This window comes from Anguilla rostrata, chromosome 4, assembly GCF_018555375.3.
Source record: "Anguilla rostrata isolate EN2019 chromosome 4, ASM1855537v3, whole genome shotgun sequence".
Classification (NCBI taxonomy): Eukaryota; Metazoa; Chordata; class Actinopteri; order Anguilliformes; family Anguillidae; genus Anguilla; species Anguilla rostrata.
Window position 1 is genome coordinate 40,415,227 of NC_057936.1, and position 27,933 is coordinate 40,443,159.

The window sequence follows — 27,933 nt, forward strand, 5'->3', positions numbered from 1 at the left end:
AGGACCGACAGTTTAGTTCCCCAAGAGTAGTTTCAAGAGCATGCCTACTATGACTCACATGGGCAAAACAAGTCAAATGTTATGGATTGTTATCAATAGTTTACAAAATGTACACCCAGGATAAAATTACATTTCAAAGTTTTCTGATTTGAATGAATAATTTAGAACTTATATTTTAATAGTTACAGTACTTTCTGCTCAGGCAAGGTATGAGAGGTATTATTAAACATAATGCTATTGACCTGCTTTGTTCAATCAGGTAGATTCCCCAACTTTCTGTCCTCCATCCCCATGTGCCCTCGCTAATCTAGCTGCTAGCATAGAGACACCCACCTGAAACCCCCTCACTGGTAAACTAGCTCCTAGCATAGGGACACACACCTGAAACCCCTTCACTGGCAAACTATCTGCTAGCATAGGGACGCACACCTGAAGCCCCCTCACTGGCAAACTAGCTGCTAGCATAGGGACACACACCTGAAACCCCCTCACTGGCAAACTAGCTGCTAGCATAGGGACACACACCTGAAACCCCCTCACTGGCAAACTAGCTGCTAGCATAGGGACACACACCTGAAACCCCCTCACTGGCAAACTAGCTGCTAGCATAGGGACACACACCTGAAACCCCCTCACTGGCAAACTAGCTGCTAGCATAGGGACACACACCTGAAACCCCCTCACTGGCAAACTAGCTGCTAGCATAGGGACACACACCTGAAACCCCCTCACTGGCAAACTAGCTGCTAGCATAGGGACACACACCTGAAACCCCCTCACCGACCTGATATTTTTTCTAGACCTTTTCAGCCCCTTTTATTCCAGAGCTTATAAATCCCTTTGTACAGCTGGAAACTTTACATTAGTAGTCAAGTGAATGTACCTGCAACCTCTTAGGTTATAATCCTGGCTCTTCAACCACTGCCCCAGATTACATTAAAGTAGGTTAATCAGTTAACAACTAAATTTAAGATTTTTTTTCAGAATTAAAAAAAAAAAAAAGGAATCTTACCACAGATGGCCCAAGACACCTTTTGTGTTGGTGGGTAAAGTTGACAACCTCTGAATTAAACACAAACACTCCTTTTTTTAGAGATGGGTTTCTGTGCATAATTTTTCAAGGTCCAGAGGCCACTCTGGTGTGGAACCTCCTAAGCAAACAGAGCCTCTGAGCGGAGTAGTGGAGGTCTGGGCAATCATGAATATTCCTCAGTGGTCATAGCTCGGGTATCTGCCAGGACCGTTCCACACTCAAACGTGTGTGACTCATATCCCCCCTCGGGCTAGCCCGTTAGCGCCGAGAATAAACTGCTGAATAAAACTTTACAGTAAACTGCTGCCGCCGTTACCTAGTGCCAAACACGCAGCACACAGTTTCCAGCCTTGGCTCTCCATCCATCACTGTCACTTAGCACACACATTCAACTCAATGCCATCTTCCAGGCAGTCTGACGCATGGACCAAACATCTGTGTGAGGCTCAGCAGAGGGAAAGAAAGCTAGAGAAAGAAGCAGAAATGAGGGAAATAATAGCGCAGACAAACATATTATATTTGTTGTTTTATTTAGCATTACTGACTATTTTACTGTTGTTTTTGCATTTTAATTAAGCTATTTCTCTTACAGTATTACACTTGAATTAAGAGAGATAAATAGGATGAAAGACAGTATGACAAAGGAAGAGAAAAGAGAGAAAGAAAGAAAAAGAGATACAGATGAAAGACAAACAGAAGAGGCCTGTATTGAATGTGAAGTGATTTGGGATGAGTCTAAACTAATAAAGTGTGATAAAGTGGCATACAGCACAGGCCATGTTAACGTTTTTCATTTTGCATTTTTTTGCTCTTTCCTTTCTTTTCTCCCAACACGCAATGCCCAATCGTGTATCATTGCTGGACCACAAGCATGTGCTCTCCTCTGAAGGTTGAGGGGGTAATGTCACTTCGCTGAATGTCCCTGTTTTTAAACATAGAATTATTCTGTGGTCTGCACCCCTTTAACACTAGCTCTTCAAAATCAAATGGTTCATGGCTCATGTTTAAAAAGAGTTCTTGTAACCAAATCTTATAAAATCAAAAATGGTGTAAAAAAACAGTCTTCCTGATTCTTAGAAAATATGATGGCATATAATGTATTATGGCAAATGTAAACAGTTTCTATAGTCGAAATAAAAACCATGCAAAACACAAGCACAACAGTCTGTCAAATACCTTCATAGCTCAGGAGAACAAAATGATTGTTGTGAAAGTTGATCTGAAATTTGTTATAGTTTACACAGAAGAAATTTCAAAATGGCAGCAAATCACTGAGTATTTTTTTTAGCCAAAAATTGAAATATTTTTTCATAAATCAAGAAATAAACATCTTGAGCCTGTACATTTTAGAATCCTAGAATCTAGAGGTAAACAAATAATATATAAAGTAGATCCTTTATTAGAAACATGAGGAGCAGCATCCATCCTTACATTAAAATTGTGTCATAGAGAATTGGAAAACTCCACTTTCAGCAAAACAATCAACAAATTCAAGAAGGAACTGTTAACTTTGAGTAGGAAATGATTGCCTTGGAGCTGATTACTTATAGAGACTAAACATTGTTATAAAACATTGAAGATATTCTGGGAAAAACTGCACTTTTAGATTGTACTCTTAGCAATCCACATAACTCTGTCACCATGACAACTTACCGCTGGATCCAATCAAAAGCACCAAACCTTCATCTAAAAAAAACATTTTCCATCTAAAAGAAGAAAAACAAAAAAACACAAGCTTTACAGATAAAACATTGTAGTAACACTAATTTTGTTCTCCATAATATTCTTTGGTAGGTTTGAGCAAACACAGGAGTCACCTCACTGAAATATATTATTATACCCTATTGACTACGGCCATAATCCTGGTCTTTTCTGAAAGGTAACCCATGGGAATTTCTTTACCAAGAGTCAGAATTGCTCTAAATATTACCGAAAGAATGTAAAAGAAGCTTAAGCGCAGTGGAAGTTTTTTCTTACCTAATAGTTTTTTTTTGGTTTTTTTTTTTGGATATAGATGCTTGTGGGCATGCCTAGTGGGATTAGAAACATAATGGAGCCACAGCAACAATGCTGAAAAGATCCTGGTTCAAATTTGATGACATTACCACAAAGAATTAGCATTCTGCATTGTTTTTTCTAAGCTATGTCTAGGTGGGTTTCAAAAAGGTCAGCTGGAGACTCCAAAAGGACACTCGGTAACAAAATAATAATGGGTCTTTAGATGTGTAAAATACTATATATTGTAAACTACAGTGTATTCCGGAGGAAGATGTGTGCTGGAATTAGCTTGCTTTCTCCCTGTCTGTCACCCTCCCCCTCCCTCTTCCTCTCCCTCTCCCTTTCTCTCCCTCTCCACCTTGCTCTCTCCTTGCCACCACTGGCAGCAGCAGGTGTGGAAGATTGTAGAAAATAGCTACATTAGCTATCTAGTTTACTATTCCAATTGATTGCAGTCCACTGATTGACATTTACATCAAATACCCCACCCTCATCAACATGCGAAACACATCCCTTAATTTCACAATTATTATTCAAAATCAGACATACTTCTTTATAAGTGTACTGAATAATGGTATAAAATGGGATCAAGTCCTTCATTGAACATGCCTCTTGCAGTAGAGTCAAAGCTGTTTTCACTGTCCTCCTCAGAGATATTAATTCAGATAAGTGATTTCTTCCAAGGCCTCCAAATTCTGTTTTCTGTTTAGACTTAGGCATTGCAAAATACATTTTTGCGGTAAAACAACAACCGTTTTAGGCATGAAGTCCCTAGAACTTTTATGCTGACGCATAACATTTTTAACGTGCATACTGAAAAAGTTATGGCTTGTTTACACAGGAGAATCAATGTGTGTTGTTTTATGCAAGCCTAGCAAACTATACACCATTAGAAACATAATTTCATTGCCTAAAATGCTTCTCAGTTGCCACTATAATAGCTTGCCACTGGCAGTGTACTGGGCAAAACTTACACTGTCCTGGTTGAGTCATTGTGTGTGCACAACGGGTCCCATTGGCTATACTGAGGGTCTGCTTGGCCAATACTTATCGAGAAACTTGTAGGTGGGCTCATCTTGTTTCAGAGAGTCTATAAAAACCAAAGATAATAACACTCCTATGCACACAATACTTCCAGTGTCTATTCAACAATGAATAACTGCTCTGAAGAATTGCTAAGTAAATAATGGAAATTCTATCAATGTTTCGTCGAGTTGGGGGGGGGGGGGGGTGGGACTAAAAATGACTATGAATTTTGTTTGGAGGATTTTTGCCATGATAAAGATACTGACTTTACTGTGATTTGTGTCATCTGTGGATTTTTCAAACGCATAGGTGAGGACCACCATCAAGCTTGTATTGCCACCCCACATTACAAAATAAGGAACCATGCTCAGTAAAACATTAGCATCATAAAATAGTTTATGGAGACAGAACCTAGTTTTAACACTTTCAAACCGTGTGACCAGATAGATTGTGTAACAAGATTGATTGAGAATTTTGTAATTTCCTAATACAAAATGAATGCAAATAAAATCCATGACATAAGGGGTTAAAAAATACATAACACTTTCATTTAAGATGACTTAAATGTTTTGATTTAGTCCTATCCTATCCTCCTTAATTACGGTATTTTCCATTATAATGCACTGCTGGATTAAACAGGGATGCATTCATTTTTTGAAGGAAATAGCACTTCCTCCTAAGGCAGTTTGGGTGTTGTTTGGATATCTGTGTTCAAAAGTAGCTCAGCATGGGTCACATGCTCCATTTGCAGACACTCCTTTTCCACATCTCCCTTCCCCAGCCCTGACTCAGGGCACCTCAGCTACATGTTGCCATGTAGGGAAGCATGGCAGCAGTGCCCAGAACCACACCCCCACCCCCCCCCCTCCCCTCCTCTGCCCTCAGTGGCTGGATCAACTGAATCATCAAACCAACCAAATTCATACAGGCCTGCCTCAGTATAACAGCACTGTTGTTGTTGCTGTTGTTATAGTTGTTGTTATTAACGTCACATTTTGGTCAATGGTAATTCCACGGCTAACACCACACAACTGTCTGCCTGTAACCCCGAACCCCCCTCCCCCCCCAAAGCTTTAACTAATCTCTCTTGCTTTGTTTCATTTGCCAATTTCAAATCAGACCCACAAGACTAGTACTGCAGTTCGTTAGTTGATTGATTGACTAATGTCACTGGTTGCCCAGATATCAATCAGCCTAAGTACTGTAGGTCCATAATTGGAGGAGAAAGATGAAAAGTAACAGTACTATTAGGTTTGAGGGCCAAATTTGACAATCCCTGCCCCAGGGCTAGATAACATTGAGTCTCTCTGTTCTCCCAGTTCTTTTAGGAGCCTGGCAGAAAACTAGCAGTGATACCATTATTTGAATACTGATACTTCAGAGCCAAGAAATATTTTGTACTAAATAATTTTTTGGGGGAAGGGGGCTTCAGGTCCACACCAAAACCTAAAATCTTAGTAAAAAGAAGATTGTTGCACCTGTACCCTGTAACCCTGGGTAGATTCAAAAAGTGTGATGGTTGAATTGCATCCAGATTGCATACATCAAATACAGATGCTTTTATTTTTTAAAGGACTGAGTGATCCAGTAAAGAACTATGAAAGTGTGTTTGTCTATTCTTATGAACCATGCATAAAAGATGAACACCAATCTCAGAAACACCTCAACAGGTGTATAGCTGATTTAGGCATAAATCCCCACTGAATTCCTCTATTTTCAAAAAGGTTTTAATCGGTTCATAAGTCTTCATAAAAAATGTAAAATAAAAAAAGAAAATAAAAGTGGACTGGTCAAGGTATATAGTAACTGCTGTAAATTCAGGACCCTACTAACTAAGAACCACACTGAACATTATTTTAATAAAATGAGCCAAAGGAGTCTGAAATGCTGCAAGAAAATGCTGTTTGTGAAATGTATACACTAAAGCTCTAAAACATTATCTCAGAGGTTAATTATAAATAATAAATCACAACTTCAAAAGCTTGAGAGCCTCTTTCATGAATGTGGGTCTTGAAATTGAAAAGAATTTTTGATGGTTTTATGTTTAATGCTCTTAATGAATAAGCAGTAAGAAGCAGTCCACTTATTAGATAGGCAGATACATAGAAAAGACATAGCTTTTTCTCAAATGTGCACCATATATTTTCACTGCATGGGACTGCAATCATGGTCCTGGAGAGCCACAGGCTTTGTTGTTTCTCATTTGCCACCTAAAATCAGCAACTAATTCAGACCCAAAAAGGTGATGTGAGTTAGCTGTGTAGTCACCTGCTTTAATGGGTCAACTATTGGACCCGATGTCCCTATTGGACAACGGCTGCAAGCTCCTGGTGTATTGCTTGGTCACTGCAAGAAAAGACACATTGGCGCAGCCTTCAATTAATCAGTCCCAGTGCTACAGGAATTCTCTGAGCTTTGCTCCTGCCTTTCAGGGGCCCTCTGTGACCCTATGTTGTGCATTCCGTCATTCAGCCAGCTAGTCACCTTCAGTGCTACAAACACAAACAGCCTTATCCAGAGTCACAGGGGCGGAGATGCAAACTGTGCTTCACAGTCTCCACTGCCTGAAGAAAGTTCCTGAAAGACTTCATCACAGAGCCTTCACAGTGCCACTGGAGGGACAGTACCCATTTTACTGACCCAGGCACATTAAGAGAGGACCACTGTTGAATGGGTGGGATGACAGGGCCAAAAGGAACAATGTGTACTTTTTGAAGAGTCGATAACACTGAACAATTTACTGTGTATTCTTGTAGGATCAGGATGTGAAGTGGTGAATACACTCAGCTGAGGCCTAACAGCAGTGCATTCTGTTTCTCCCACAGCATACCAAAATGGTCTGCTACCCAAAAAAAACATATAACCATAAACACTGTAGTACCATCAATGCTTGACTGTGACAGGTGGCATTTTAGTGGTAATGTATTTGGCTAAACTGTAAGGTCACTTTGGTAAACAGAAAATATTTTCCAGAAACTCAGCTGGCTCACACTGTTATCCACGTAGGAAGAACAGAACCCTGGTTCTGGTTGCAGTAACCTGAGGAGTCAAAGTGGGTAGGGAATGCAAGGAATTGTCCTAACAGATGCTTCCTACATCTGACTGTACCCAGAATTTCCACTTTAATTTTTAATGATAACAGTGAGTCAGGACTTTCTTTTAATGTCTCATGGGAAAGACAGCACTTTATTTCATTTTCGTATGCATATTTATTTTTTGTTGAAAATTTGGTGAAACAAGTGTTGCAGTCCTTCTCCCCACAAACCACACAATCCTCTGTTCTCGGACACACAGGATTTATTGCGCTCGGTTTCAGGCCGTACATAAACAAACTAAAACTAAACAAACCAAATCAAAACACACACACACGATAAGGAAAGCACTCTGTGTCGCTCCTGCGTGCATCTCATTCCAGCCCCCCGGTCTCACTGCAGGCAGAGCACATAAACAAATAGCAATTAATTGAAATTGCACACACCTGGGTTGCAGTGTCGGCTAAATGGCTCCCTCTCCGCCCGCAGATGGCGCCCACACCACACCACCCCTCCACACTGGTTTATTGAAAACGAATAATGGTTTTCAATATATAGTATGCATGGTTTATTTGGTGAAAATTTTAATGAACTCTTCAAGGACAAAGTTTAAACCAAGTTGCTTCTGTTTGAAGGCGAAGCATTGTCAAGGTTGCAAGGTTGTGCATCTCCCACCCTCTCCATCACCACAACCACCTTTGATTGAGACAGTACTTCCATGCGCCGCCACATGAGCTGGTTCTGGCCTGGAAGTGCTGTTGGCAGAGCTAGCAGGCCGTCTGAACTTCAGCCAGTTCTACTTACTGTAAGAGCCAAAAGGATGCATTTTCCCCCGCTAACAGCCTGTAGCTAAAAGTCTGTAGACGTGGAGTAGTTGGCATAGCAACATGGTAATGTGAGAGGAACAAAAATCTCTTGAATTGAGGCAAATGCAACAAGTCTTTGAAACCCTGTCTGTATCTGTGGCTGTGACAGTGATAGTACAAGCTGTTCCCCTACCCAGTCATTAAAATGAAGGCTTGCACTCACATCACCTTCTGAGGCTGTCACTACACATTTGGAGAAAACGTGTGGGATTTTTTAATGAATTACAAGCCTCCATTTTATTTGGGGAGGGTGATTGTATCAGTGTTGGGTTGGGAAGCTTATTTTGAGCCAGCTGATTAATACTACAAAGCTGGCCCTTTTCAGTTACTCCTGGGCCACTCCCACAGGGAAGGAATGGACCAATCAGAACACAGTGAGAGTCCACAACCTCCAGCTTCCCTGGCAATTATACACATGGAAAAATGTTCAGTGTCAAATCAACCCCAACTGATTAAACAATCAAGAGATAAGGGTCATCCCTCTTGAACTCTCAAACTTAAAAACTGTTAAATTAACACTGAGGATCCACTGATGCTCCTTCACTGGATAAACCGTTGTTGCCACCAGAAAAAAAAATACATGTGATTCACAAAGCATCCACAGTGGTTACAAAGCGCGTGCAACTGCAAGACTGGAGAAACAGGGACATGGTCCACTGTCTGGGTCATGCATATTTAAATTGGAAAACATAGATTTCAGTGCCAAAATGGAGCAGATTGGGCTCAATACAGGGTGCGTCCAATTTACAAAGATGATCGCAAATTACTACTTGAAATAAACATGGATTTAAGGCAACCTGAAATCTGGCAGTAATGTGGTCAGTCTATTTAAAAATGTGTAAACATATCAATGACTAGGGCAGCTAACATAGTTACAAGAGGAAGATTCCACCAACACATTAGGTGTGCAAGAGAGCAAAGCTTCCATACAAGGGTTACCCTCTTTGGGGTGAAAGAAGCAGAAATTATTCATATTCCAGGCATATTAGAACTGATTGACAACATTGAACCTGCCCCCTCAAATTTGATTTCTGCTATCAGTTAGGAAGACAATTTCATTGTGCAGTGACAAATAGTTTGATAAAAGCCATTGAATGAATAGCTTTTATCAATAACTGACAAAAGCCATTCATTCAAAATGGTATAATTTGATGAATTGACAAAGTTCTTCCAAGAAATATTAAAGTGGCTGTTTACTGGTCATTGAATGGGTATTTTCTGCGGTTCAATTGTTCCTTTAGTCATCAATATTCCTGCACTATTAATTAAAATGAATCTCTTGTAAAATTGCAGGCAAGTTTCAATAAATGTTATTGAATCAGTACACGATGAACTTCAAAAAAGATGCGTGCAAGATCAGCCATTTATTTTTGCATTTAAAGCTAACTGGACCACATGAGTTTTGAGTTAAAAAAATAATTGCGCTCAACTACAATGTTCAATGGTAAACTAATGCAGCAGAGAAGACAAGACTTGCCCCAATCCTTGTTCAAAAAATATCTCATGAAGGCAGTTCAGGTCAGGAGAAGATGAAGACAAGGGGAAACAGTGAACCGTCTCTGCCAGAACAGCATCACCATAGAAACTGCACATCTGTGCATGAGTCCAGCATTACAAAATCATTTTATTTTAGCAAAACCCCTCAATCCCAGAGGGCTATTGCAGCCTGCCAGGCTTTAAATGCAGCTTTGCTGTTGCGACGTGGGTTTGAGGCCACAGCTAAACCCAGCAGGATGCTAATCTGTCGCAGCGGGTCATGGTGGCTCAGAGATTTAGACTCAAGGCCAGAGAGAAAGTTCAAATCCAGGTTGCATGGTCGTAGCACGGCAATGCTAGTGCACCCTTTCAGTGAAGTACTACAAATACAGACAGTACTAGCAAGCACAGAATTCAATTTCAGGCTGTGGGCCACACTGCGCTGAGAACATTCTTACCTGTTCATCACGCAGGATGTAGGACAGCACTGTTTTGAGATTAAGGCTTTCATCATTCAATGGCCAAGAATTAGTAGTTCACTCATTCTGAATTCATCTTTTAAGTGAAAAAAAATGAACTGCAACACATCTGTAATCATCTGAATAATTTGTTCATTTGGTTCTTCTTATACAATGTTTGTCCGTAACTGCTAGTAAGCAGTTTTTCTTTGAATATATCTAATAAGAGCTAATACAAACACTTGGATTGTTCACTCTCTGAAGATTATGAGATATTATTTCAGTTTTAGTGTAAGTTTCTGATTGGCCGAGACTGTTCTTGGGTGCACTGATATTTTATGTACTTCTAGAAGTTTGTGATGACCTGCAGGCTTCACTATGGCTGGTATACCAACATCAATGGGCTTGTGGTCTAAAGCAAGGAAATACACTTCAAGTAGCTCCAAAGAAGTTTGTACAGAGACACAATGCCTCCAGAAGTTTGTGTATATATTATTTTTTATTATTTTATATTATTTATTTTGTGTATAAATATAGGCCTAGTATTTTGCCATATTTACTAAGGTGCTGCACTGGAGGTTTGCGCTGGTAAAATGAGAGAAAAGCGGCATCCCTAAAATTTGCATGTTTGTGTTAATGCATATGTATTTTAGGGTGTTCTGATGTTAGACCGCAAAAATACGAGAGAGAATGGAAATTTATGACTATGGAACCTTCCTCAGTGGATTTATCATTTATCATCAAGTGTTGGAGAGAGTCACTATAAATACAACAGTTTTTGGATTTTGCTCATTGGCTCCTAAAATATTTAGCCTTGCACAATGAAATTTCACTTCAAACACATTTGACATGTTAGTAGTCACTCGTTAGCCATTTCAGTAACATTCATAATTTAATTAAGCCAGATACAATTAAAACCAATGTACACACAGTCTGATGTTACTATTGATGTTAATACCCACAATTTTTTAGCCCTGGCGATAATTTGCAGCATGCTTATTAAATAAAGCCCTTAATCTCATCTGCAGTTGGAGCTATTACCTATGATGCATTGTGCCTCAAACTGCAGCACTCAAGGAAAGAGACATGGCTTCCTGTAATGACAGTACTACATGTGAGAAAAGCAGCTCAAAGCAGCAACAAATGGACAGTGTTGACAATATTTGCTGCTTGTGCAATTCCAACAAAACAACTTTGTCACTTTCACCAACTACATCTAGACAACCCAGATCAATTGAAGATGTGGTTAGCTGTCCTCAACTGGGATGTCAGGATATCAGTTCATCTTCCTTCTTCAATCTCTCAGCCTCTATCTGTTGCAACACTTCATCTGTAAATTCAGGCTTTAATAAACAGCATTTGGCAATGTAGCTGAAACATTCTTGTTTCATAGACATAACTGTAGCTTAAATTTCAATCTGTGAGCAGCTTGGCTAATATTAGGCTTGCAAGAACAGGCAGTTCAGTAGCTATCCCATAAGCCAGGCCAGCTGCATCTACATCAGACCTCTCTGGTCCTTAACTTTGGGGGTGAAGAGCTTATGAACTAAGAAGGAAAGTACAGCACAAAATAAAAATAGATTTTTATATTAATTGTGATTTATTAATTGTGAATAAATGCTATAAAATTAATATTCTCAAATGAATCCATTTTTAATGACGATGTTTTCAATAAATCTGGTCACAATATATACCGTTTTAAATTGTTAAAACTCCTAGTTCCATCTCCATTAACTATTTTATGATGCCAATGATTTAGTAACTTATTATTATATTAGTTCCTTATTATTGAACATGAGTGGCAAAACAAGGGTCCTCACCTTCTATGCATTTTGGAAATTCACAGATGACACAAATCACAATAAAGTTGGTATCCTTATCACGGTAAGGATACAGCAAAGTAAATTCATAGCAATTTGTGGTCCCAAAAACATGCTAATTCAGATAAACATTCATAGAATGTGTATTGTTTACTTAGAAATTCCCTGAAGGAATTATCATTGTTGTCTGTTTTAACATTGCATACACAGCCTAAGTTTTGTGCACATAGGAATGTTATTATCTCTGGTTTGTATAGACTGGAACAAGATGAGCCCACCTACAAGCTTCTATGACCAGTACTGGCCAAGCAGACCCTCAGTAAAGCCAATGGGACCCACTATGCACAAGCAACAACTCAAAATAACCAGTATAACTTCTGCCCACTACACAGCCAGCCAATCGTAAGCTATTATAGTGATGCCCTTTTAGCCTGAGTAAACAAACAAAGTAAACAATCAGTACACACGTTGAGAATGTTACACACCAGCAAAAAAGTTATTGAGACTTTATGCCTAAAAGGCTGCTGTCTAAGGCTAATCCGAAGACTCTATTTGGAGGCCTTGGAAGAAATCACTTGCCTGAGTGAATATTTCTGAGAAGGACAGTGAAAACAGTTTTGACTCCACAGCACAGAGCATTTTCAAAGCAGGACTTGACCCCATTTTAAATTTGTGATCATCTAAATACATTCTCAAAATATTTGTATTATTCAGTACGCTTTAATATTCGAAAATCATTTTTTTATTTAAAGTTCGAACTTAAATTTGAGCATTCGAATATTAGTTTTGGATCCCGTGTTTTGTAATTAACATGAATATACAGGCTTTAATTTCATACGGCCAATCATGTTCATGCACGCAAAGTTCATTTCCTGTGCTAACGTTACTTCCTCTGTCAACAAAAAACGTTCTGCCCTGGACTCAAAGCAAGTGGATTGTCTGGTTTTCCTTGCCAATAACCACCAGTGATAGCCTACTTTCAGCTCCATGGACACCAAACGTTACTGGTCAGCTAGCCTCGTGAGCCAGTCTCTTTTTTCACTTCGTTCAACATATCTGCTCAGCTAACAATTCAGGCTAAATAATGTTCCCATGGTAGGCTATGTTTCCTTTCTGTTCTGAAGATTTTGATAAAACTGGATGATGAAAGAAGTTAAATGAACTAAACAGAGTAAGTAATTTATGTTGTTTTAGGCTACAAGTATTAGCCGTTTATTTGAAATAAACAGGGATTTCCTACAAACACTCATTCCCCTATTATTGTGAAATGCCGAGTTGTGGCAAATCACATCCACGAGAAAGTGCTTTATTCATTTGAGCATTAGGCTATAGAAACTGCAGGGGGCTCATTTATAAAATGATCTTGCCTGCTTACGCGAAGTGAAGACCTGACTTGAGCCACAACCGTTTTCACGGTCAAATCGAGTCATGTTGAAATTTTATAAATCACTACTTTGACGTCATTTTCTACGTACGTGGCACAAAGTTGATCTAAAATACGTTTTATAAATGAGGCCCCAGATGTAGTAACCTAGTATGAAAGTTCACCGATGTCATCTATTCTACTGCCCGCTTGTGGAAAATAACGCGCAGACCAGAGGGAGCTTTAGAGGGAGCGTCACGTCCATATTGCGCCCGACAATAAGCAGCCTATTTTTGTGAATTGTAGGCAAATGATATTTGAATATATTCGAACTCTAACTAATTACAAAAGCTAATATTCAAACTCAATTACATGGCACTTTTGACAGCCTTAAAACACTACAGCCTAAGGCTGTCGAAAGTGCCATGAAATTGAGTTTGAATTATGATTGGCCGTATGAAATGAAAGCCTGTATATTCATGTTAATTACAAAACGCGGGATCCAAAAGTAATATTCGAATGCTCAAATTTAGGTTCGAACTTTAAATTTAAAAAAAAAAAGATTTTCGAATATTTTTCTAACTTTGAATATTTTTTGACAGCCCTACTACAGCCATAATGATTTTGTCAGTGTTTTGTATGTTAATATTTTAATTCATTTTCATTCATTTTAGTCAAGCTTTTAAATGTCACCGTTTAGTCTCAATTTTTCAAACCATTTCAGTTCCATTATTTATTTAATGGGTGTCCTTGAAAATAGATGTGGGAGAGTCCCTTGACTTGTGTCAGGAAGCAATTGATTCAACCCTGTGATGGTTACAACGCATTTAGGTTAAAGTCTGCAGCGGTGGGGGGGGCTGCAGGTTGGCTCATCCTGTTAAGGTACTGTCCAGTACGGGGATACAGCCCACAGTCTGGTGTAAAATTCTTACTATGGAGCAATATCAATAACCAATATCTGACCAATCTGATCAATGCGAATACTTCCTTGTTTTACATTATACCACAAATGGAAACTGCAAACAAGTGTCCACTGTCAAGGAGGAAGTAGATAAACAGATGTCAGCTTAGAAAAGAAAATTGTTTCCTTTCAGTTTCTAGAGAAATACTTTGGTTTGTATTTGCAAACTTTGTTTTACCAAAATAAAAGTTTGTTTTATTTCAAATTAATACACTCACAATTATAATTCCAGTAAATATAATGTGAGCCATCAGATGTGGTCAGAATTCTAATCTCTTAAACAGCACACAAGAACTAACTTTTATTTTGGTAGTCTTATTGTGGCTAGCTTCGTGGATTCTGATCTGATTTATTCAGTAGCAGTTTAATCAATTCACTGCTGCTTTCATTGCCACTTTTATCAATTCAACTGCAGTTTCACCATATGTCAATCAACTTATCCCACCCACCGATGTCTATGCACACGACAATCAACAGTTCTTGTTTGGACTATCCAGCAGAGCTGCCAAGTCAGTTTTACAATACGCAACTCTGGAACTGTCGGGGGTTGTGGTTTTTTGGGCTTGATTTAAAAGACGTGGGTGCTTGTTTGGAAATGTAACAAGAGTCCCATTTTTTCACATTTAGGGTTACTATCTTTTAAGGACACTCACTAGCTTATTAATTTAGCTATTCCACCCATCCCTGTACACAATCGCCAAACCCAACAAGAATTAGAATCACTCTACTCCCTGCTTGTTTGGGCTTGTTGTTAGTTTTTGAGGGTGAGGGTGCTTATTTGTCTCCCAAGAGATGGCAACACCGCTATCCAGCCACAGGATTGTTCGCTCACCTGTTTTTGCACATGGTATTTTTTTGCTTGCAATTTTAGTTCTCAGTCAGTCACTTTTGCATTTATCCTGGGCTGGCCCACCCATTTATCTTGGCTTAACCACCACGCCTAATTTTGAATATTTGCGACAATGAATATATTCAATGTTTGAAATACGGGGGAGCAACTTCCCCATCCCTGTCTGCGAACCCAATCTTCCATCTTTTAAACCATGCCAGAAATACCCCTGTGTCTAGCCCACTTAGTTATATACAGGCTCAAATATATGATGGCTATGCTGCTGGATGTTTTCCCCTATTCCAACGTTCTGTCTAGCCCTGGTTGAAAGGGATTCCTTATCCAAAGATTCCTTATGCAAGAAAAACGAACAAACAAACAAACAAACAAACAAACAAACAAACAAACAAACAAATAAATAAATAAATAAATAAATAAGTCGACTGGGAATTAAAATTGCAAGTTAGCTACTTCTATACCTGTGGTACTTACATTAGCTAACATGAGATACCTTAACTGCTTAGCCTCATTATGTCACAACAATAGACATAGGCCATAATAACTCTGTTACATTTACAATTACAATTGCTGTCACATAATGGGGCTACCTAACTGCTATGTGCACTCAGCCCAACAATCAAGTAAGCTGATGCAGCAAACATACTTGTTCCAGCTGTTTTTATATTAATAGGAATTATTATATGATAATAATAAAATGTAAAGCCTCTTTAAGATAAATGGGAGACAGATTGAAATCACTCAGCAAACATGTTTTCCATAATGGACACTTCGACACCATGCAAATAAACCTCAGAATGGCAGCATAAACAGGTGAGTGCAAAATCCCATGTCCGGATAATCCAAATGCAAGAGCTGTCAATTGTCAAGTACATAGATGTAGCCTTACTAAGCCACTGCTCAGAAAAACTGGCCCCAGTCTTCACAGACATCTATAACTCCCCACTCAGCCCACAAAAGGTCCCAGCTTCCTTCAAAAACTCCACCATCATCCCCATTCCCAAAACAGCAAAAATATCTGGCCTCAATGACTACAGGCCTGTGGGCCTGACATCAGTGGCAATGAAGGCACTTGAGCACATAGTCATGGCAGACATTAAATCAGTCACATCCCCCTTGATGGACCCACTACAATTTGCATATCGCCCAAACCGGTCCACAGATGATGCAGTCAACCTGGCACTGCACTTTACCCTCCAACATCTAGAGTCCAAATATACCTATGCAAGAATTCTGTTAATCGATTTCAGTTCTGCTTTTAATACTATCAACCCTCTAAAGCTGTTCAGGAAACTCCAGGACATGAACATTAACACCTCTCTGTGCCTCTGGATCCTGGATTTTTTGAAGGACAGGAGCCAAGCTGTCAGATTCAACAACATCACTTCCCATCCCCTCACCACCAGCATGGGGGTGCCACAGGAATGCATTCTGTCCCCGTTGCTCTTCTCCCTCTTCACCAACGATTTCAGATCAACATCAAACTCCATCAAGATTCTGAAATATGCGGACGACATCACAATCGTCGGACTGATCCCACAATGGACTCCATATACACACAACGCACCATCTCACGAACAACCAAGATCACGGATGACCCTCCTCACCCAGCTCACCATCCTTTTCAGCATCTCCCCTCTGGCAGAAGGTACAGGTCACTAGGAGGCAGGACAGAACGCCTTAACCGTAGCTTCTTCCCCAAAGCCGTACAGTTTATAAATACACAAAAGTCAGTCTAACTGTATGATATGTGGAATTGTGTACTGTATGTTTTTTTCTTTTTGCACTTAGGCTATGTCTTTTATGTTTGCACTAGTGTTGTATGTGGTGTATTGTTACAGCCATTCCATCTGTACTGAGATTAATTCCACCAGCCTAGCCGTGTGGTAATAAAAGAAACTTGAACTTGAACTTGATGTAGGCTACGTCGGTGGGTGGGATAATTTGACTGACACATGGTGAAACTTCAATTGAATTGATAAAAGTGGTGTTGAAAGTTGCATCGAATTGATAAACGTGGTAGTGAAAGCAGCAGTGAACTGATAAAAGTGGTGGTGATTGGAATTTCAGTGTATCAAATTGATAAAACTGCTAGTAAATAAATAAATGTCAAGGCGATGAAATACAGTGATAAAAATATTTGTAAATAATTTTATTATTGAGGGATTATTTAGTTTGATAGCATTTTAACACTTCAAATTTTAACTGAACTGAATTTTATTTTATGCAATATTGAATTTAATTGCAATTGAATTGATTCAGCATTTATTTAATAACTTTTGTTACTTCCACCCCTCATAGTCAATGCTGAAAGAAACCATCCAGTGCACTGCCTAAAGATCTGTAGCTGCAACCTAAGAATTCAGTTGGTGGAATAGTCCACATCTCATCATACATCAACAGTCTCTTCTGTTTGATCAGGCACCTACAGTCTGTTTGTGCTAACTGCACAGTAAATGTATTCACACAACAAAATTAAATGCAGATGGTTGACTATGAAGGGAATAAAGAAGTGGTGAAACATTGGTTTAAAAAAATACAGTTACTCTTTGTATTACGAGCACCAATGTCAGAGGATGTTGATTTAGATACATTTTAAGCAGAGGCTCTTTATCCGTAATTTACATTAACTCAACCAGCAAAAATTCAGTTTAACAGAGAATGCCAACACTGAGCACAACACTCAAATCTCATTTTTTACCTACACATTGGTGTGAACTTCTTCATACCTGAACGGCATTCTTCACATGACAGTAGATTAATCCATTAATCCATAAATGTTTGAGACAGACGTATTTATTCTTGATTTGGCTCTGTACTCCACAATTTTAGATTTTCAATTAAACAATTCATATGTAGTTAAAGTGCAGATTCTCAGTTTTTATTAAAGGCTATGTAACAACAGTTCATGTAATAAAAATGGCAAATGTAATAAAAATGGTTTGTGTGATAAAAAATTTTATAACAGCTGTTTAATGCAAGAACTGCTGGTTAATGTAACTAAAATCTTGAACAGTTAACTTTTGTTGGTTAATGTAATGACTTACTACATTAACTGGTGTGGCGATTACTACATTAATCGGAGGTTACAGTTTTTTTGATGAATAAATGTAATGCTTTAACTGTTAATGTAATAGCATGCCAAAATTCCTGTCTTCAGTCATCACACTTTGCTACTTACAGTAAATAGAATTGCACTAGAAGACTCAAACAGATATAGAAATTATATAGATGTAGGTTGAAATATTACATACATCTATTATCTATACCCGCTTGTTCCTGGTCAGGGTTGTGGGGGGGTTCTGGAGACTATCCCAGAATGCATTGGGCGAGAGGCTGGAATACACCCTGGACAGGTCGTCAATCTATTGTAGGGAACATAATTTTTGTTTTACCATGTAGAAATAACGCCACTTTTCAGACATAGCACTAGTGAGTTCAGTAATTGCAAAGCCCCTGGTAGGCCAAGGAAGACCTCTACAGCTCATGACCACAGGATTCTCAGAATAATGAAGAAATGCCCCCAAACACCTGTCTGACAGATCATTAACACTTCAGCAGGCCGGTGTGAATGTGTCAGTCATTGCTGTCAGCAGAAGACTTCACAAACATAACTACAGAGGCTGCACTGCAAGATGCAAACCACCAGCTAGCCACAAAACCAGGATGACCAGGTTATAGTTTACTAAGATGACTGTGGTGGGGTGGGCGTGGTTTGAGCAGAGAGAGAGAGAGTGACCGTGAAGCTACACTATACGCGGCCCCGCCGCGCGGCGGCGCCGCCTCCATTCATTTTGAATGAGGGGAGGCAGCCAGACCCCGCAAGGCATGTTGGGATTGCCGGCGGCACGGCGAGAGGCGGCGAGCCGCGGGGGAGATGGCAAAAATTCAACTTTGACCCCCTCGCCGCGTCGCGGTAACCAATCTGTTTTGATCTAATGATCCGTTAAGTAAATTGTCCCTATTTTTTTCAAATTTTAGTTCCACATGCTATTGTTCCACAATGGAGGACCTAACTCGTAATTTCCGTATCGGGCTTCCCAACTTAATAAAATCTCTTACAGAGACATTGATAAGAGGAAGTAGCGTGGAGAAAAGTCTCTGAAATTGTCGGTGGCTCTGCAATTTAGTTATCGCCGCTACTATCACTGTCCAGTCTGAATAAAAATAATTTTTGCAGTAACCTAGCTCTGAAAAATGTTAATAAGCTGCCTAGCTAGGCTGTCTAATGTCTAGCTATAGTGAGTAACAACAAACAATAACAAACCAAAAAATCTTCCTAATGTATTAGTTGCAAGTTGTTCGTTTCTACCAGCCACCTAGCTAGCTAATCAGATACAACTTTGAAGGAATTATCTGGCTAATTCGTCAGACAATGTTTTTGTTGTTGGTTGTTACTCACTAGCTAGACATTAAACAGCCTATCTAGGCAGCTGACTAACATCTTTCAGATCTAGGTTACTGCAAAATGATTTTTATTCAGACAGGACAATGAATATGAAACACGATATTAAACCCGGTCAACATTTAACGAACACAACTGTCTGTGAAAAATAGGTGACACGCCCACAAACAGCCAACTGTGGGGACGCGGCGTGGCGACAGGCGGCCGTCGCTACGTATAGTGTGGCTTCAGCATGAGAGGAGCAGCTCTCGGATCCGTCGTCACAACTGTCAGGTGGAGGTAATCAGCGCCGATAATTATCAATTGTTTAATTGCGCTGATTGCCTCTGATTGTTTTCAACAGTGAACCTGGGGTTTTTAAAAGCGGAGACCGGGAGTCTTCGGGAGCGGACGCCGGAGAGAAGGACGTTAAAAGTGTTAAAAGAAACAAAAGACAAACCCTGTGTTACGTTGTTTCCAAGAAAAAGCCGTGGGCTTTAATAAAGAGCACGGAAGTGCTAAAAACTAAAAACGGTTGTCTCACGTGAGTGTGTTGGAAGGCAGGAGGGGTGGCACTCACTGCCACAATGACCTTAAATGAGTTTGCAGAGTTCTGGAAAAAGGTCTTACGGACAGATGAAACCAAGATGCACTTGTATCAGAGCGATGGAAAGAGCAAAGTGTAGAAAGAACTGGTTAAAAAGAACTGGCAAATATCCAAAGCGACCCCGATCTGAGAAACTTAGTGGTGGGGGTGTTATGGTTTGGGCATGTATGGCAGCCACAGGTACTGTCTCACTTGTCTTAATTGATGATGTAACTGCTAATATCAGCAGCAGAATTCTGAAGTGTACAGAAGCACCTTATGTGCTTCACACAAATGCCTCCAAATTCATTGGATGGAACTTCATCCTACAGCAAGGCAAAGATCCAAAACACACTGCTAAAGCAACAAAGAAGTTTTTCAAAGCCAAAATATGGAAAATGATTGACTGGCCTGGTCATTCACCAGTTCTAAATCCAATTGAAAATGTGTTTCATATGCTGAAGGGAAAACTTAAGGCAACTAGCCCCTGAAAGAACCAGGAACTGAAGATGGCTGCAGCACTGGCCTGGCAGAGCATAACCAGAGAAGATACTCAGCACCTAGTGATGTCTATTGGTCACAGACTTCAAGCAGTCATTGCATGCAAAGATATGCAACAAAGTACTAAATAAATGAGTCCATAGTCTTCCTGGTCTTTTCGTGGAATTGAAAAATGGCAGTAAAATTGAGTAAAATTACGGCAGTCTGAAAAAGCTAAAGCGAAGATTACTAGAATTAACCTGTTATTTTACCCGGATAAAAAGTGCGGAAGGTGATTTCCAGTTTGCTTGTACTGTATCACCAATGTTAATTATGCAGAACTACCGCATACCTCACATAACTGTATCAAACGTTTTGAGTCAATTACAACGGGCTAACAAAGAAAATCCGGAAGAAAATATTCAGCAACCGAATTAATCCGTTTGAATGTTTTGGTAGCCTACGTAATATGCTGTCCCAGCACGAATGCTTAGCATTTTATAAAACGAATACTAAAGCAAGAAAAGAACAGAAGAGCACACGTTATAATTCCAAGACGTTGACAGGTTATAACCAAAAGTAGGCTACTGCGCCGCATAACATACAAGTTTGATTCGAAGTTATTATGAAAATAAATTGGTTTGCCGCTGCATATTTTCAAACATGGCGGGTAATGGCGGAAAATAAATACAACACAAATGCTACGAGTACTCGACCAATCAGAAATGTTCAGCGCTGCAAGCTCCACCCAAAAGGTTCCTGTACTTTCGGAAAGTACTACCCCCCGAGCAGGAACGTTTTGGGGGGTAAAACAAAGCCCCCAGAACTAAATTTAGACCCTAGTTCCTGCGGTGGAAACGCACTGAGTTCCTCAAAAGGTTCCTAGTTCCGGGGTATAGTTCCTGCGGTGGAAACGCGGCTTAGGACTACTTTCATTTACGCAACATTGACATGTCCCAAACATTATGGTGTCCTGAAATGGGAGGCTATGTATAATAACTGGTGTAATTTCTAAATGGTGAAACAAAGTGTATAAAATAACCTTAAATAAAAGCTGAGAATGTAAACTTGAACCAGATATGAAATGTTTGATTACAAATCTAAAATTGTGGACTACAGAGCCTAATCAAAAATAAATATGTATTCGTCCCATACATTATAGAGCTTACTGTATGTTAAATTGTGTGTGTCTGGGGTCTGAGACTTTGTACGGTAGATATAGTAATTGGATTGAAAGACACCATATAGAGAACTGTTAAGATTATACTGTGATTTTTCCATTAGCTCTATTAGATATTTCTCAGGAGAAAATCCCAAGACACTTTCATATGTCTCAATGCAGTCTGGTCATTTCATTTTGATCTAGGAGAAATATAAGAATGGGTATTTTATCTCAGCACCTAGTGAAACCTTATAAAACTGACTGACATGCTGGTCACCAGTTGGCACCCTGAGCTGAACAGAGGAGGATGGGTTTCCCCCTTGAGCCTGGTTCCTTCCAAGGTTTCTTCCCATCTGCCACAGGGAGTTTTTCCTTGCCACTGTTGCCTTATGCTTGCTGCTGTGGGGGTTTAGGCCAGGGTTGTCTGTAAAGCGTGTTGTGACAACTGCTATAAAATACGCTATACAAATAAAATTTGATTAATTGATTGATTGATCTCGTTTTACGATAAATGATCATGTCATTATGACCAAAAATTTACGTTATGCGAAATAAGTAGTTACACGGTTATTAAAAAAGGTACACGTTTTCCAACACAACTTGTGTGACGACTTTATGGGTTGACAATGGCAGGTATTCTTCAATACATGCAGTTTTATGTTTATGCTTCTCACGGGGCATATTCCGCTTTTGAGCAGTTGATCTTTTCTCGTAATGTCGAGATTAAGTTCATTCCGTTATAACGAAACAGTTTCTCGTAATTACCTTTTGTTCCCTAGTAATATCGAAATAAAAACCAATGGCAAGCTAGATAGCCGTGAACTTGCGTGGAAAACAGCTACCAATAACATTTTTACTACCATTGCAAACAGAAATACGACTGCACTGTCCTATACGTCCATCTGATTGTATGCAATTCATGTGCTGACGTCCTAATGCCATACATACACGTACAAGCATGATTTAGATCGAGAATTAGGCGGTGTGAGCGGTTTAAACCCGGTGAGTGCACGAGTGGGTTTTCCATTTATCAGCATTTCCAGGAAATGGAGCACCGTTTAAAAAATACATTGATCAGCTAGCGTCTTGCTGCAACCACGTAACACACCTTCCCTCTGGGACACAACAAGGAAAAAACATTCGACCGCACGTGCACCAGCAGAGTTGGTCATGCTGTGACACAGACATGGATGCTCACGGTAGTAACAAACGTACGACCCAGGACCTTGGGGTTTGCGTCAACAGTGGGATTATTCGTAATTTGAGAGTCTTTCAAATGGACACTGCATACGGGTTACATTTCATAGTAATATCCTATAATCGCCCAGGTGAAGCGCTACATTCTACTTTAGCGTGACGTCACACAACAGCACGATAAAATTACAGCAATGATGAGAATGCCCAGGGTAAACTAGACTGAGAAAAAAATACCCAGACACCCAAATCTTCACACCATTGAAAAGATCCGAAAGAAAATCACGTATCGTTCTATGCCTTGAAATAAATGTTCACGTACGGCAAATCACCTGACAACACGTGTAAAAGTGCTGGTCACACTGTGGCTAAGCCTTTTACTGATAACTGGTTTACTGCATAACTGCAAATAATGCATATGCATACATGCCAGCATGTTAGTAGCCTAAAGCCAAAAGGTTTGACAGATGTGTAGGCTAACCAAGATCTGCTTTATATTTGTTATTTGGTGATGATTTACATTTATTATTTGCTCTGAGCCTCTCTTCTGCACCTGATTCCATCTTGGGTTTCTGCGCCTCTGGACAAACTCGTAGTGAAAACGAGCAAAAAGAACACCGGTTTCTATCTGCCAGTTGTACTTTGGAAAGCGAAGAGCGTTCTTTTGTTTCAAGGTGTCGTGATTATTCCACCCTGCTGAAAGAACTGTCCCCAGCATCACGAAGCGGTTATTTAAGGACGGAATAGACGAGTGAACCTATACCACCGTTACCAAGACCCTGAGTAAAATAACGCATTCACAGCAACCAGTGCAACAATGCTTCACGTCTCTTCGTCTTATTTGAGCAAGGGTGAAGACTTCTTTGTTACATGAGCCTATGCGCCATACGATAACATCAGTTAAGGGCAACGAACTATTGGCATACAATACAAAACAATGACATGAGCATTTAATCAACAAAAGGATGTTCACGGGACAGAGCAGATGAAAACAGACCACACACACATAAGGTCACGAATTTGAGAGGACAAGACGTGGAGAGCAAGACGTAGAGAGCACATTTTACCACGCGGGAACCCAACAGAAAATGTACTAATATGCTATGTCTTGGTGCCCTGCGATAGACTGTAGTCACGTTTATAATGTTTCCGTATCTTCTATCTATATTTGAATAATCGTTTTAAATGTTTTTCGACTAGAGTGTATGGGGAAAAATGAGACATGCGCGAAATGTGCTTTTCCCTTCCTTTAACCTATATGAAAATAGAAATACCATCACTGACAGGTCATGCGACTCGAAGTCAAATATTCAATCTGTGCTTGTAGGCTACCCGTGGCAGGGCTTGGGCGTCTTGGCGGTGCAGTGCGAACGCCTTTTAACGATTGCTAAACAGTCGCTCCCGTTTGAAACTTCCCATGCCATTAGAACGGTTTTAATGTGCGTTAACAAATAGGTTTATACTTCGTCCAGGTAGAATTCGGCCATGTAGGCTACTTAAACTGATTCATGGCGCGTGTGACCGTAAATATAATGAATGAACTAACTCTCGTATTCGTAAAATGAACAACCGTGCACGAACCTTTTCTTCTAGGCTGCATGTGCTGCCACAGGTAACCTGATGTAACCCATAAGAAAATCCAGGACTTAAACTCACCTTTTCAAGATCGTCAGAAGAAGCATGCGAAGAATCCGGCACGTGAGAGTGAGGGGCTGTCTGTGTTCTGCATCGGAAGTGCACTTCTGGCAGTCTAAAGCAGGCACGAGCGCATGACAAACACTGGTAGGGCGCGGGGGATTCCTGACAGATTGGGGCGGGAATTTTAAATGAGGAATTTCATTTGACACATGGTAGGGACGCCAGCGATGTGTGCATAAGTGCGCCCAAGTCCTTTGTAATGAGATGCAAACATTTTGAACAGTTCAGTAATAGCAAACGTCTTTCGTGTGGATGTATGGTAGCCTGCTGCAGAACGTACAACTGGTTCCACATTTGAACACATTCGCATTTGTAACCTCCCTGGTTAAAGATCTGAAAATAACTTGCATTTTCATCTTCTTAGCACGTAACCTGGTAACAGTTTTTCTCGCGTTGATAGAGTTTTTTGGGGGTTTTTTATTTTTTCGTTTTTTTTTCTTGAGGTAAAGAATAAGATGTCCCCCTGGTGTCTTAACTAATACACAGTACTGCTGGGGACAGTTGGCCATTTTAACCATAAAGCATTCCCTATTGCATCTTAATTACTATGTTCCTCCTTTGCTCCTATCACTCGTTCAAAGCACCTCATTGGCACATCATCCAAATTTTGATCTGTATTTTTGGATTTTTCCTCTGCTGTGTATCTATAGCAACCAAGTTCTTAAGTCCACCTAATAATTTTAAGATAGTCGATAGCAAAGAGCATATATCATTTTTTTTCTTTCAATTTCTCTTTGATTATATGTTCTATTTACAGTCCTATATTCACTGCTGTGTTCCACAACTATAACTATGTTACCATTTTGGTGCTGATTACCACTTTGCTTGGAATGATCTTGTTAATAAGTAAGTCCGATTTGCAAATTGTACTTGGAAGCAATGTAGAATTCTAAAGAACTTTATGGGGCGGCAGTGTATTATATTGGGTAAGGAACTGGTCTTGTAACCTAAAGGTCACAGGTTTGATTCCTGGGTAGGACACTGCCGTTGTACCCTTGGACAAGGTACTTGATCTGCATTGCTTCAGTATATATCGAGCTGTATAAATGGATGCCTACGTAAAAAAAATGTTTAAGTGTAAGTCTGGATATGAGCGTCTGCTAAATGCCTGTAATGCAATGTAAAGTAAAATTTATGAAAACTTGGTTTTGCATGAGGAAGCAGGTAAAGGCTAGTGCACTGAATACACTGGAAAAACAGGATGATTTCCAGTTTTAATTCAACTCTAACAGAGTATATATGAGTCCAAAAAGGACCATTTGTACTTTGTAATTGTTGATTTAACTCTGAACCCATCACTGTGTAGTCTCCACAGAGGCAGCATTCACTTGTGACAGCTGGTGAAATAAAATTTCCTAATGCGGCATTACAGCAAATGTTCTTTTTATAAATAAAAAATAGGCTACTTGTTGGCAAATGGTCCGCTAGCCAATTGTGTGGACGATTACCTCTCATTCCCTGCCAGCACTGTTTTTTTGGGTTGTGCAGGTGTTTCTTTGAATGTAGACTGCCCACACTACAAGGTTGGTTATTTCCAAACAGGGAAGCAATTAGATGCCGAGAAACTGAATGCTGTCACCACTGTTGCAATGTACAATCTATAATAAATCTTACTACTCATGTCACCAATTCAAGTTCATTATTGTAGTTTTTACAAGGTACAGTCACTGTGTGAAATAGAGGGTAAGGAATGCAATGTTACTGACATGAGGATATACAGTAATTTTGGAGGATGACAAACTCCCTGCAGAACTCTTAAGGATACAAGGTATCTGCAGACTTGCTCTAAGGAGGACAGCATCCCCCAGAACTGCATTCTTTTCAAAGGAAAAAGGTAAGATAAAATATCACATGAAATTACAAAGAACTTGGGTTTGGGGACCTAATGGGGAATTAGTGTGTCCACCAGTTTTTTCTATCACACTATTTTATTTAAAGAAAAAAATTATCCACACAAGGAGAAACCTTGAAGAATAGACACAGACCGAGTGTGTCATACATCATTTCAAATCGCCAGCCCTTCTGTGGCCATGGCAATATCACAGCGCTTTACAATTTAGGGCAAGGACACAAAATTGACGTGGGCTTTATGATTTGTGTTAATCTGCAGTTCTAAAAGCTGAATGTGATTGCAAGTTTGAACCTGCTCCAAGGACGTGTACAGGGACGGAGGGTTGCGCAACCTAAGGTGATGATACACAAACAAAATTATGTAAGCATACAACAAAAATCTTTGAAAAGCTGTATCATGACTTGTTATTTCCAAATAATTATTAGTAATTGACTTAAGAATAAAATACCATTCATAAGCATGTAACATGGTTTGTGAATAAATACAAATTGTAAGTTGTTCGGCTGTAACTTTCATATTGGTGTTCCCACCTCTTTGACCATTTCATGTAGCTACAGAATTGGTTAACTGCAGTATGCTTAGCCAGAGTTTAAGCCTCGAGTTTAAAACCCTAGATCACAGAACTGCATTGCTACTGAAACAGCTAATCCTTATTTGACAGATTCAGAATGCTGTTCCTGCTGTAAAGTAGTTCTGTGGTCTAGGGGTTTAAACTTGCAGTTTAAACTGAAGCTAAGCACACTGCAGTTGACCCAATGAGTCTAGTTAAAAAATAAAGCTAGATAAATGCAAGTACAAATTCCAAAAAAAAATTCTCATTAAAATGGGAAGTTACAAACATTCTGTACAGTCCCCATTCCCTAATGGTTCTGAGTATGAAAAGGTTAATGTGCAGAGATCATACAAATAAGCAATATGGGAAACACAATGTGTTTTCTTGTTGCATCAAGCACATGAGTAATTACTGTTGGGAACTGGTTATTAGTTGTCTTTTCATTATCAAACCAAAAGCATGGGGTGATGACTGAAGCCCGCTTTCAGAAATTTTCCAGGTTTTAGATCACTCTATACTGGACAAAACTATAGTTATAGTATAGTGCTTATACAGTTAAGGTACTGTTAACATGGCAAGAACATGATAGATAATTTCTTTAAATGTTTGTGCACCATAAAAAAACGGCAACTAGTGACAATAATCGTTGAGACAAAAAAGTGAGATAAGGTTTGTTTAGGACCAGATTACAGTGGTAACTGATCACAGGAAAAAACAAAGATGTAATAAATGAATGGGGACATGTCTGAGTAGCAGTTGACAGTTGTTTGTAAGAGGAAGTGAGCACTGTGAGGACTGTACTTATTATTTACTTATTAAACAATAAGTAAATAGCAAGCAAATATTACACACAGGTTACAGAAGTTTACCAACATATTTCATTATACAAGAGGTATATTATAGAGAACTAATATACATTTAAATATTTCTGCTTGTTTATTTTTCATAAACATCAAAGATTTAAAGTGCAATGACAATTATTTCTCAAAAACCAAAACAAAGGTTTTTTGGGAATCTACATTTGTGGATAAAATATTTTGCCAAAATAATTAAATTATTAACCATAAACTGTAAATATCTGTCCAAGAAAGTCAAAGTAAGTATTTGTAATGCACCCATTGACAGCATGTGATTCCAGATGTCA

The 27,933-nt window shown here is 39.4% G+C and overlaps 1 protein-coding gene across 1 annotated transcript in view; it reads right to left on the reverse strand.

Moving 5' to 3' along the window:
• LOC135253396 (serine/threonine-protein phosphatase 2A regulatory subunit B'' subunit alpha-like) overlaps positions 1-24,463 on the reverse strand; it is an 82,987-nt gene extending 58,524 nt beyond the window's left edge. The window contains exon 1 of the mRNA XM_064332645.1: positions 24,343-24,463. The gene's annotated coding sequence lies outside the window, so the exon portion shown is untranslated. The remainder of the gene's footprint in view (positions 1-24,342) is intronic.
• Between the last annotated feature and the right edge of the window lie 3,470 nt (positions 24,464-27,933).